Here is a 12,616-nt window from a genome sequence, read left to right as displayed (position 1 = left end):
ATTAACAGTAGATACCTTGAGAGATTGAGAGTTCGTCTTGTGCTGTCATTCAGCCAGTTGCAGGACGAAATTCTGCATTTGATTGTCAGCCATTTCAGCCCTACAGCCATGGGAGATGAAGGTCTCCTTCAGGGCACACATTGATGTTTGTAGGTCATTTATGCAGGACTTGAGCTGGAAATTCAAATCCCTGAGCTCATCCTTTTCTTTCACCACTTTGTCCAAGGACCTTAGAAGCAACTAACCTGCATTATTTTACTTTCCAGTTTTCCCAAATTGTTCAAAAGTATTATATACACAGTCACCTAGCTCTGTGCTTCTTCTAAGTGGCTGATAAGGAGTATCCAGTGGCAACATTTTGAATGTCTCTATCTCCAGATCTCACCATGGGCAGTGTTCTCTCTGCTACTGGAAATAGAGTCATTAGCATCTCTAAATCTACCAGATTAGAGAATGGATTCCAGAAACCCCAGAACCAATTCAGAAAACTCATCCTTAATATTCTGTTCCTCTAAAACCACTCTCAGTACCAAAACCCATCTAAGACCAAATATGTGGCAGTTTCTTCATTAATTTTGAAAACTATTATTGTTATCATTTTCCTTGTTCATGTCATGTGCCATCTCTCTGTCTCTCTCCTTCCCTCCTTTCCTTCCTCTTTTTCTCTATCTCTATCTCAGTCTCTCCATAAAAAACATTAGGACAACAGGTGCTTGACTTTCCATTCCAATTCGATTATTTCTTTTTTCTTTTTTTTCCCCAAATTAAGAATGACACTTACATTAAATATCTTCCTATTAGACTCATCCCCCTTTGCACCAGATGTTCTTGATATAGAGAATTCTGATGTTGGGGCACCTGGGTGGTTCAGTTGGTTAAGTGTCCAAATTCAGCTCAGGTCATGATCTCGCAGTCCGTGAGTTCGAGCCCTGCGTCGGGCTCTGGGCTGACAGCTCAGAGCTGGAGCCTGCTTCAGATTCTGTGTCTCCCTTTCTCTCTGCCCCCACCCCCGCTCTCTCTCTTTCAAAAATGAATAAACATTGAACAAATTTTTAAAAAAGAATTCTGATGTTATTGGTGACAGGTATGATCTTGTCTTTTTTTTTTTTTTTTTTTTTTCCTTTAAGGTATCTGGTCCAGTGACTTAATGAAATCATTGAGTATTCTCTTTTTTTATTTTTTAACATGAAATTTATTGTCAAATTGGTTTCCATACAACACCCAGTGTTCATCCCAAAAGGTGTCCTCCTCAATACCCATCACCCACCCTCCCCTCCCTCCCACTCTCCATCTACCCTCAGTTTGTTCTCAGTTTTTTTTTTTTTCAACGTTTATTTATTTTTGGGACAGAGAGAGACAGAGCATGAACGGGGGAGGGGCAGAGAGAGAGGGAGACACAGAATCGGAAATAGGCTCCAGGCTCTGAGCTGTCAGCACAGAGCCCGATGCGGGGCTCGAACTCACGGACCGCGAGATCGTGACCTGGCTGAAGTCGGACGCTTAACCGACTGTGCCACCCAGGCGCCCCTGTTCTCAGTTTTTAAGAGTCTCTTATGCTTTGGCTCTCTCCCTCTCTAACCTCTTTTATTTTCTTCGCCTCCCCCATGGACTTCTGTAAAGTTTCTCAGGATTCACATGAGTGAAAACATATGGTATCTGTCTTTCTCTGTATGACGAATCATTGAGTATTCTAAGATAATACCTGTGATTTTTTTAATTCTAAAAGGAATAACATCCAGTAGAGTTTACAAACTACTTTCTCCCAATAAAATATCCTGGAAACCAGCACCACCTTCATAAAGTCCTGGAAGATTGGAAGAACAAATATTTTTAAAATGTCCATACTACCCAAAGCAATATACAGATTTAATGCAATCCCAATCAAAATACCAACACGATTTTTCTCAGAACTAGAACAAATAATCTGAAAATTTTGTATGAAACTATGAAAGAACCAGAATAGTCAAAGCAATCTTGAAACAGAAAAACAAAGCTGGAGATAGCACAATTCCAGATTTCAAACTATACTACAAAGCTATAGTAATCAAAACAGTATGATACTGGCACAAAAATAAACACATACATCAACGGAACAGGATAGAAAGCCCAGTAACAAACCCATGATTATATGGTCAATTAATCTTTGACAAAGTAAGCAATGATATGCAATGGGAAAAAAGTCTGTTCAACAACTGTTGATAGGAAAACTGGATAACTACATGCAAAAGAGTGAAACTGGACCATTTTCTTACACCTTACACAAAAAGAAACTCAAAATATATTAAGGACCTAAATGTGAGACTTAAAACCATAAAAATTCTAGAAGATAGCACAGGCATTAATTTCTCTGACATCAGCCATAGCAATATATTTCTAGATAACAAGCAAAAGCAAAAATAAACTATTGGGACTACATCAAAATAAAATGCTTCTGCGCAGAAAAAGAAACAATCAACATAACTAAAAGACAATCTCCTGAATAGGAGAAGATATTTGCAAATGACATATCCAATAAAGGGTTAGTATCTAAAATACATAAAGAACTTCTACAACTCAATACCAAAAAACAAATAATCCAATTAAAATGGACAGGAGACATGAACAGACATTTCTCCAAAGTAGACATACAGATAGCCAACAGACACATGAAAAGATGCTCAACATCACTCATTATCAGAGAATTGCAAATCAAACCCACAATGAAATATCACCTCACACTTGTCAGAATGGCAAAAATCAAAAACACAAGAAACAACAAGAGTTCATGAGGATGTGGAGAAAAAGGAACCCTGTGATAGGATTGCAAACTGGTGCAGCCACTGTGGAAAACAATATGGAGGTTCCTCAAACACACAATCAAACACACAAATAGAACTACCCTAAAAAAATAGAACTACCCTACAATCCAGTAATTGTACTACTGGGTACTACTGGGTATACACACACACACACACACACACACACACACACACACACACACACAAAATGGAATATTATTCAGCCAAAGAATGAAATCTTGTCATTTCCAACAATATGTGTGGCTCTAGAGAGGACAATGCTAAGTGAAATAAGCCAGTCAGAGAAAAACAAATACCATATGATTTCACTCATATGTGGAATTTAAGAAACAAAACAAATGAGCAAAGGAAAGAGAGAGAGAGAGAGAGACCAAGAAATGGACTATTAACTATAAAGAACAAACTGGATGGTTACCAGAAGGGAGATAGGTGGCAGGATAGGTGAAATAGGTGGAGAAAATTAATAGAATGCTTATCTTGATGAACATTGAGTACTACATATAATTGTTGAATCACTATGTTCTATACCTAAAATTGATTTAACACTGTATGTCAACTGTATTGGAATTAAAAAAATAAAATAAAATAAAAATAATAATAAGTTATCCAGACACAGAAAAAAACCTCCTGGAAGATTGGTTTCGTTAAAAGAAAAATGGGGGTGCCTGGGTAGCTCGGTGGGTTGAGCATCCAACTCTTGATTTCAGCTCAAACCATGATCCCAGGGTTGTGGGATTGAGCCCCACATTGGGCTCCACACTGAGCATGGAGCCTGCTTAAGATCCCCTCTCTCTCTCTCTCTCTCTCTCACTCTCTGTCCTCTGTTCCTCTCCCCCACTCTCTCTCTAGGAAAAAAAGTGAAAGAAATAAAGAGAGAGAGAAAGGAGGGAGGGAGGGAGGGAGAGAGGAAGGAAGGAAGGAAGGAAAAACTTGAAGAATACATAACTCATATTGCCAAAAACCTCAATACCTTCTATTTGCCCTCAATACCAGGGCAAATGAGGGCTACTATTAGATCATATGCATGGTTATCTATTTATTTCAATTTCTTTAGCATAATGATAAAAATTCAACTGGTGCTAGGGTAGGTTCAATTCCTTCCTTCCTTCCTTCTACAATTATTTGCTGTTGATTTCTCTATGCATAACACTATGTAAGATGCTGTGGAGGGTACAAGGAAATTTAATGCAAGGCTAATTCCTGTTAATGTTCTAAAAAATGCCCTTGTGGAAACAAGAGACACACAAATTTAATTAAAGTTTGTCAGGCTTAGGATGATTCATGCTTCAGAAGACCTAGTTCTCCGAAATCCAGATTATGTGATACTCTTATGAAGCATTAGTTGCTGAGATACCAAAAAAAAAAAAAAAAAAAGAAAAAAGAAAAAAAGAACCACACAAATGTCAGATGGGTATAAAATAATACCTTAGCATTCATTGTATCCCTACCCCAAAAACTCACTACTTTGAATTTGTGGGACATACTTTGGCCACCCATCAAATATTTGAATTATTTTTGTTGAACGTTGTTGGAACGTTCAAAGAGTGCACTATATTCACTTATACCTCCATAGAACAAATTTTTATAGAGTGCTTACCGTGTGCCATGCACTGCCCTTGCTGTGCGGTATACAGCAATGAACAGTAGTAACAAAAATTCCTGTTTTTCTAGGGCTCACCTTCCAGCGGGGGGTTGGGGGGATAAACAATAAATCAAACACACAAATAAAAGAGGAAAATCACAGAGAGGGATGTGACATACCTGAGTTATGAGAAACTCATAGCCAGGGAAACTCATAAAAATTGGCAAGATCCTTCTCAGGCTGGGTGAGAAAGTTATGAATCCTACCTATCAGCTATTTGTTTTGTCCCATCACCCTAGAAGCAGGGAGAATGCACTAACAATGGTTTTCTTTGCTCACTCTGCTCTACATCTTCACTGTTAACAGACTCTATCCCAATACCCAACCCTCCTAGATTCAAAAGATTCCCTGAAATATAGGCTATTTTCCCCATATTTCACCAACCAGATTGTCCTGAGATTATATCAGCATCAAAGTCTTGCCAGCTCTGCAGATCCCACTTACTTGACTATGTATCCAATATAGTCTTTGACAAATACCTCAGGTTCTTCTGAGAATTCCCATGAATGCTGACAGCTAATGACAAATTAGTCATGGTTGTTAGTGACCACATCAATTGGCAGAGCTTAGAATCCACACGTGCAGGGGCACCTGGGTGGCTCAGTCGGTTAAGCGTCCAGTTGCGGCTCAGGTCATGATCTCATGGTTTGTGAGTTTGAGCCCTGCATCGAGCTCTCTGCTGTTAGGGCAGAGTCTGCTACGGATCCTCTGTCCCCCTCTCTCTGCCCCTCCCCCGCTGGTTATCTCTTTCTCTCAAAAATAAATAAATAAACTTTAAAAAAGGATCCACAGATGCAGGCCCCAAATAGGTCCATCACGGTCTCCTCTGAGACTGGAACTGTGTTTTAATCACCATCATCTCTACCTCCCCCTCGATATTGGTGGGCTGGAAATCTACTATGCTGGATGACGGTGATGCTGAAATACAATGGGACACCCTGATTAAGATACACATCACTACTCTTGCAAAGTGAGAACATTTTCCTCATCACTGATTTCAATCAGAGAAGCTGCCCACAGCAAAGTTCCACTCCCCTAGGGCACACAGATTCTGCCAGAGTAGTATCTTCAATCATCCCTCTCTTCTAAAAGCAGGCACCTTTTGGGGACCTTTTGAACATTAGAGATTCCTTATTCTTTCATTCTGAGATCTCTCTGGGAATCTGTTTTATTTCTCCTCGCAATATGGCCTCAATCAGGGTCATTCCAGTCCATGAGACCACCCAGAAGGTGGACAAAGGTTAAGTTATTTTCCTTTAATGGGCTCTTCAGCCCCTGTGATTAAAAGGTGTAGTCAGGTTTCAACTACCTAACGTCTTGATTTTCGTATGGAGAATTCCCTCTTCCCCCATGACCTGCTATCCTGGTGTACTTTGCCCAATGAGTGGGCACATAACCCAAGCTAAGCCAATTGGACTCTCCCAAGAATATTAACCTTGAGAAGAAAAGTTGAACAGCAGGAAAATGGCTGAAACTCAGTTATTTCAGTGTGCTTACCCTGACAAAACTATTGAGTAGCTCCTGATTCCTACCCCTGAAGCTGTTTAGTTGGTTTTTTTTAAGCTTTGTTCTCCATTGATATCATGAGCTACTTTATATCATTCCAATGAATTCATTTTCAACTTAAGTGAATGTCTAATCTAAATAAATATGGAGAAGAAAAGGTATCTCCTAATTCCACTCTCCAGAGGCATTTGTGTCCCAATGCCTTCCTAGTCAAAATACCTTTTTACTAAATGTCAGAGACTGAACGTCCCTTAAAGGTATTATAATCCATACTACTCACTTCATAGATAAACTAAGGCCTAGAGAAAGGTTGCTCATCTAATTTACAAACATTAAGTATCTATTGGGCACAGGCATTGCTGTTAAGTACTGAAAGCATAGGAGTTAAAAAATCAGACCCAGCCCATTGACTGATGAATGAATAAAAAAATGTGATATATATCATATCATATGTATATATGTATACGTGCATATGTATGTGATATATATATACATATATATATGTATGTGTGTGTATATATATATATATATACACCTATGCTACAACATGGATAAACCTCACAGATCTTATTCTAGGTGAAATAAATCAGACACATCCCGACAATGATTGTACAATTCCACTTATATGAGTGCTTAGAACAGTCAAATTCATAGACAGAGAGTAGAATGGTGGTTTCCAGGGGCTGGAGGGAGGAGGAAATAGGCAATTAGTGTTTAATGAGTCCAGAGTTTCAGTCTGGGTTGATGATAGTATTCTGGAGATGGATAGTGGTGATGGTGGTTACACAACTGTGTAAATGTACTAAATGCCACTGAATTGTACACTTAGAAACAGTTAACATGGGGCGCTGGGTGGCTCAGTCAGTTAAGTGTCCAACTCTTGATTTCGGCTCAGATCATGATCCCAGGGACATGAAATCGAGCCCCAGGTCAGGCTCCACTCTGAGCATAGAGCCAGCTTAAGACTTTCTCTCCTCTCCCTCTGCCCCTTCTCTACTAGTGCTCTCTCTCTCAAGTAAATTTTTTTAATGGTTAACATGGTAAGCTTCATGTATGTACATTTTACCACAATTAAAAGAAAGGAAAGAAAAATCAGACACAAGTATTTTCCTCAAGGGAACTCAAAGTATTCCACGGTATATAAGCCATATATGTAAATCATAGACAACTTATGGTTGAAAGTGTTAAATAGCAGAGAATAGGAATTGATCAAGTTCCCTGGGTGGGAAAGTTTTAGTTGGATGTCTGTGGAGCTGGCTGTGGAAGGATGACTTGGAAATGGAGAGAAGGATAATCCATGCAAAATATATAAGCAAAAGCATCTCCTTGGGATATGACAAGGTTTGTGTGGGAGAAGGAGTAATCTCACTGGGTTACCATTAAGAAGTCATAAAGCAGAGTAGTAGGATGTAGTCGGATAAGTAGATAGGGCCAAATAAAGGAAGCTCTTGAATGCCTAATAAGTATAGTGAATGAAGAAGGTGAATAGTCATGAAAGTTCTTGAAACACAGGAATGAAATAGCACAATAAAATTGCAAATAGAATGGAATCAAAACCAGGGATTTGGGGAAGGTAGAATTGAGAAGATTTGAATGTGAAGGAAAAAGGAGGTTGAGGGATAAATGATTTTGAAAGGGCAGTGCCATTCGAAGAGAGAGAAAACAGGATGATGAATGCCTTCTAGGGAAAAGATGTGGAATCAAATTGAGGATGTTCTGCATTTGAGGTACTGGTGGGGCGCCCAGAAATGAGGGGCTACAGTATGGCAAAAAGGATAGCAGTAGAAATTTTGGAACCATCCTTATGCAAATAATATTTGAAGGCATTAAGTTGGCTACCTCATCCACAGACAAGAGAAAATATGCAGGCAGAGAGCCCCTCAGAATTCATTCCTACAGGAAGGGGAGGGAAGGACCAAAACCAGTGAATGAGACGGGGTACACACCAGAAGTGACAAAGCCCAGACTTTGGCTCTGTATTATACTGTCCACACTGCTACCAGGGTGGTTCTCCCAAAATCCAAATGTAATCATACTCTTCCGCCTGCAAAAACGTTTTAATGCCATCTTTGTAAAGATGTGGTCTGTAGAAAACATGCATCAGAATTACCTGAGGGATTGTTTTAAAAGGCAGATTTCCAGGCCCACCCTAGAGACGGTAAATTATATTCTTGAGGAATCCTTATTTTTAGAGAGTGGATTAAAAAAGGAAAGGTCATAGGGAAACTGAGCAACGGGTGAGAAATGGGAATCTGGCGTCAAGAGGCCATGGTTTCTCAAAGTGAGGTCTAACTTTATCAGGATCACCTGAAGGATGAGTTAAGCTGCTAATGCGTGAGCTCCACACAGACCTGTGAAATTACAGTCTCTGGAGGTGAGGTCTAGGCCACATGCATTTTTAATGGTGGTTCTGGCCTGAGACCCCACGGTCCCCCAGGCAACGTCAACATCAGAAGCAGAGGGGTCTGTACCAGAAAGAAATGGGCAGGAGGTAGGTGCTGTCTGTGGTCTAAGAGGATGGTTTGGAAAGGGAACCAAGGTCCATATCCTAAGGTCACTAGGAGAGGCCACAGTTACAAACTGAAGAGGAAACCCCCCAAATCAGAGTTGAGGATGAAAAACCAGAAGACACAGCCAAAGCATTTTCAGCCCGTGGCCATTTTAGACAGGCCTTTGGCTGCCCTATATGGTTGTTGCTCTGAGGCCTCTTTAAAAAACATTGCCCATCAACCAAAATAAGATCTTGTATAACCTCAAGACTCTCTAATGATTCAAACCTTAGGTTTCCAATTGATAGTAACTCTCTTTGTTTTGTTCCCAGCATATAATGACGAATGTGAAAAGGGTAGTATGGGGCATCGGTTATAATTCTAAGTTTAGCAAGTATAAGATAAATCTAAGAACACTCATTTAAATAAGAGTAGTGAGCCAGCCCCTAGCATAAGACCTTGTGAGAGAAAGGAAGCCAGGGTGCAGGGGGAATGTGAGGGCAGGTACCTGTAGAAAGAAATACATTAAATCTAGAATGTTGTTTTCGAACATGATTGCTATCAGCCGGGCATCTCCTGATTACAAAGCCCCATGTGACATTTCCTTCAAAGCCTAAACAAGTACACGGAGCATGGTGTTTCAGTTAACGTCAGTGTCCCGGGGCCTGAGGAACTGTTGGCAACACAGCCACAGGATGTGGGGGAGCCAGAGTCTTATAGGTGGAGAGACCAGGAAAACAACAGGACGGTTAGCAACTCTCCCAGATGCCGCTGGATAGGAAATCTCAAGGCTAGTCCCACCAGGCTCCTTGGTCTCTTTCTTTCTTCCCTTCTTTCTTTTTCTTTCTTTCTTTCTCTTTCTCTTTCTTTCTTCTTTTCTTCTTTTTTTCTTTTCTTGTTTCTTTCTCCTTTCTTTTCTTCTTTTCTTTTCCTCCTTTCTTTCTTTCTTTCTTTCTCTCTTTCTCTTTCTTTTTCTGTTCCTTTCTTCTTTTTTTCTTTTCTTGTTTCTTTCTCTTTTCTTCTTTTCTTTCTTCTTTCTTTCTCTCTCTCTCTCTCTTTCTTTCTTTCTTTCTTTCTTTCTTCCTTCCTTCCTTCCTTCCTTCCTTTGATATGTAAAGGCTCTATCTTGCTATATCTCCAAAGCATTATGCAGTCAGGAGGGGCCAAATCCCTCCCACCAAGAGAAGTACCGACTCTGTTCCGTGGCAGGGGCGGCAGAGCGATTGCAAGGACATGTTTCTTTCATTGCTCAGGAAGTGTGTTGAAGGCAGGAATTTAATAAAGAAACAACCTTCACAATAGGGAATTGAACAGAAGTTTTCCTGGACTCCTGCTGGTTCCTCATCCTGCTATCCTCGTCAGTGCCCAGCACAGGCTACATAAATCAAGGGTGGGGAACTTTTTCTTCTGACCCTTGATCCACAGGAGAAAAAAAAAATTCAAGGTCGCATAAATAAAAAGCAATCTTTGTCTTCCCCAAGAGGAACAAATATAGAATTTTCTATTCATCTGGTTTTTCAATGAAAAGGTTACATTACGCTTGCACATTACCTTTTGTCTAAACTTCGTTCTGTGTTACGGGCAATTAATGGAAGGTAGGCAAAGAAGGCAGGAGGGAACAGAATGATACTAGAACAAATATTGGATGTGAAACACAAAGAGATGGATATTTGCATGGTAACAAAGGCATGAGGTAAAAAGACAGGGATGTGGGCTGCTGGGGAAGATAGTGGAGAGATTCTTTGATTCTTGGGGTGTCTTGGTGTGTGGACACTGGCCTCTGAAAAGTTGATAGGGGCACCTGGGTGGCTCAGTCAGTTAAGCAACCAACTCTTGATTTCAGCTTAGGTCATGTTCTCACACTCATGGGATCGAGCCCCGCATCAGGTTCTGCGCTGACGGTGGGGCCTGCCTGGGATTCTCTCTCTCTCTCTCTCTCTCTCTCTCTCTCTCTTTCTCTCTCTCTGCCCCTCCCCCACCCCTCTTTCTCTCAAAATAAATAATAAAACTTAAAAAAAAGAAAAGTTGATGAGCATTTTGGCAGTTTAAAAAATCTAATAAACTTAAACTCTCTTTTCTGCATTGTCAGATCACATTTCTGCCTTTATTTTCAAATTTCAAAATTGGGTTTTAAAACAAGCCTTTATTGGGGCGCCTGGGTGGCGCAGTCGGTTAAGTGTCCGACTTCAGCCAGGTCACGATCTCGCGGTCCGTGAGTTTGAGCCCCGCGTCGGGCTCTGGGCTGATGGCTCAGAGCCTGGAGCCTGTTTCCGATTCTGTGTCTCCCTCTCTCTCTGCCCCTCCCCCGTTCATGCTCTGTCTCTCTCCGTCCCAAAAATAAATAAACGTTGAAAAAAAAAATTTTTTTTTAAAAATAAATAAAACAAGCCTTTATTCTCTCACAAGATCTGAAAGGCTTTGCATGTGTGAAAAAGAATGTGTTGGCTGTTTCTTTTGGAATCTTGGAGGTGTTTTAAATTTACTAGCCAGGGCTCCAAAGTTTTGTTACAGTGAAAAGAAATCGCCTAGTTAACTTACTAACACCTTTTCTTCTATTAGCATTTCTTTATCTGCTTGTCTTGTTTTCTTTTCTAGTTGGACACTCACGGAGAAATATGATACAACAATGAACTAAAATGCAGTGTAATCACAGTGAAGATTAAGTAGGTATTTTTCATGCCTGAATTCCATGAATTGCTAATCTTCATTCTAATAAGACCTTGCTAGATTGGGTGACATTTATGGAACACTCAACAGTCTAGAGATGGTTTAGCGTCTCCTTGGTACCATCCTTGTCATTTAGATCACTGCCCAATTAGTGCCACCTGTCAGTGGAGCATATGTTCAGCTCTCCCCAGGGTTACAGAATTGAGAAGCAAATTAGAAAGATGCAAGGCAATCAGGGGTGCCTGGGTAGCTCAGACGGTTGGGTGACTCTCGATTTTGGCTCAGGTCATGATCTCACAGTTCGTGAGGTGAAGCCCCACGTCAGGCTCTGTGCTGATAGGGTGGAGCTTGCCTGGGATTCTCTCTCTCCCTCTCTCTCTGCCCCTCCCCCACTCGTGCTCTCTCTCTTTCTCTCTCTTAAAATAAACATTTAAAAAAAAAGATGCAATGAAGGGTGCCTGGGTTTCTCAGTCTATTAAGTGTCTGACTTTGGCTCGGGTCATTTTCTTGTGGTTCATGGGTTGGAGCCCAGCACCAGGCTCTGTGCTGACAGCTCAGAGCCTGAAGCCTGCTTCAGATTCCGTGTGTGTGTGTGTGTGTGTGTGTGTGTGTGTGTCTGCCCTTCCGCTGCTTGCACTCTGTCTGTCCCTCAAAAAAAAAATAAACATTAAAAAAATTTTTTAAAAGATGCAATACAATCAAATGTTGCTCCTTTTGTTTTTCTTTTTTAAATATTTATTTATTTATTTTTGAGAGAAAGAAAGAGAGAGAGCGTGAGTGAGCAGAGAAGGCGCAGAGGGAGGGAGAGAGAGAATCCCAAGCAGGCTCCACACTGTCCGTACAGAGTCTGATGGAGGCCTTCAACTAAGGAACCATGAGATCATGACCTGAGCTGAAATCAAGAGTCAGATGCTTAACCAACTGAACCACCCAGGCACTCTCTTTGTTTTTCTAAAACCATCTACAAAAAATAACAATATGGCTATTTCCTTTAGAAGGTAAATAAATATACAAATATGAACATGAATTTTAAGATACAAAATACATAGGTAAAAATGGTATTTGTTTTCTTCATTTCCAAATATTGCACTAGTTTCTCTTCCTTGGCTAAGCAACAGCCTCCTTAAACTCACCTTGGTCTTCAACTCAGTATAGCTTCAGAGCCCTACCATGATTAATTGAAACTCTAAGTGTTCCTACTTAAACACAGAAGCAACCTTGCCTGCGTGAGGATCATCAAAATCTGGTAAATGCCTACTTCATCTCACGTAGGGTGTCATTCCTTAAATTGCCAGCTTAGTCTACTCTTTCCATGGGTCTACTGTGTACCAATTTAGGGCTCTCTGATTTCATCCTGTCATAATAATCCCTCTTAACTCCACTCAATATCCCAAGAGTTACAGGAATTTTGAGAGAAAGGCCTGGTTTACTGATCCATGCTATATGAAAATTTTAAAACTTTTCTTTGTTATGAGAAATCATATAAACCATAAAAGAGCTTAGTTTTTAATTTT

The sequence above is a fragment of the Leopardus geoffroyi genome, chromosome X (assembly GCF_018350155.1).
Source record: "Leopardus geoffroyi isolate Oge1 chromosome X, O.geoffroyi_Oge1_pat1.0, whole genome shotgun sequence".
NCBI classification, from domain to species: Eukaryota; Metazoa; Chordata; class Mammalia; order Carnivora; family Felidae; genus Leopardus; species Leopardus geoffroyi.
This window is presented reverse-complemented; position numbering follows the sequence as displayed.